This window comes from Seriola lalandi, unplaced genomic scaffold (assembly GCF_002814215.2).
Source record: "Seriola lalandi dorsalis isolate HSWRI2012SDOR001 ecotype SW California unplaced genomic scaffold, Sedor1 jcf7180002054758, whole genome shotgun sequence".
NCBI classification, from domain to species: domain Eukaryota; kingdom Metazoa; phylum Chordata; class Actinopteri; order Carangiformes; family Carangidae; genus Seriola; species Seriola lalandi.
Genome location: NW_019525311.1, coordinates 683,869 through 685,030, shown reverse-complemented (window position 1 = coordinate 685,030; position 1,162 = coordinate 683,869). Strand labels below are relative to the sequence as shown.

The 1,162-nt window shown below is 48.9% G+C and overlaps 1 pseudogene; it reads left to right on the top strand.

The window, feature by feature from the left end:
- The first annotated feature begins 479 nt into the window (after positions 1–479).
- Positions 480–592, top strand: LOC111668779 (U6 spliceosomal RNA; annotated as a pseudogene).
- The last annotated feature ends 570 nt before the right edge of the window (positions 593–1,162 follow it).

Below are 1,162 nucleotides of genomic sequence, written 5' to 3'. Positions count from 1 at the left end.
GAATGGGGACGGTTGCCTGTTGCATGTGTGGAATCACTGGTGTTCTTTGCGAGGCTTTGCAACTCTGAGCAGTACATAGAGCAGTTGTGGTCAAACGAGGAATGGGGACGGTTGCCTGTTGCGTGTGTGGAATCACTGGTGTTCTTTGCGAGGCTTTGCAACCGTAAGCAGTACATAGAGCAGGCGTGGCCAAATGAGGAAAGGGGACGGCTGCCTGTTGCAGCTGGAAAAATGGGGCACAGCACTGTTTTCATTGTCAAAGAGATTTTGGTATTACTGTGTTGGTTAATTTTGTAATCATGTAAATATGCAGTCAGTACGTTGTTATTACTAATGTTTAGTTGATAAATGGAGAAAGAAGTACTCCCACACTTTTGTGATGCCATCTATTAGGGATGGGAGAACTTTAGTCTGCACCACTGCAACGGGGTCGATCTCCCCACCGGGGCTTATAATGCAGCCGTCGCACAAAGACCAGTGTGCTTGCTCAGGCAGCGCATATGAAAAAATGGAATCGATACAGAGAAGATTAGCATGGCCCCTGCCCCTGCGAAAGGATGACACGCAAATTCGTGAAGCGTTTCCACATTTTCATCTGCTGGCGTGTTTCTAGAGCAACTAAAAGTGAGGGTTGCATGTGTGGAATGACTGGTGTTCCTTGCGAGCCTTTGCAACTGTGAGCAGTACATAGAGCAGACATTGCCATATGAGGAACTGGGAAAAAGAGGAATGAGGACAGCTGCCTGTTGCATGTGTGGAATCACTGGTGTTCTTTGCGAGCCTTTGCAACTCTGAGCAGTACATAGAGCAGTTGTGGTCAAATGAGGAATGGGGACGGTTGCCTGTTGCATGTGTGGAATCACTGGTGTTCTTTGCGAGGCTTTGCAACCGTAAGCAGTACGTAGAGCAGGCGTGGCCAAATGAGGAAAGGGGACGGCTGCCTGTTGCATGTGTGGAATCACTGGTGTTCTTTGCGAGGCTTTGCAACTCTGAGCAGTACATAGAGCAGTTGTGGTCAAACGAGGAATGGGGACGGTTGCCTGTTGCATGTGTGGAATCACTGGTGTTCTTTGCGAGGCTTTGCAACTCTGAGCAGTACATAGAGCAGTTGTGGCCAAATGAGGAAAGGGGACGGCTGCCTGTTGCAGCTGGAAAAATTGGG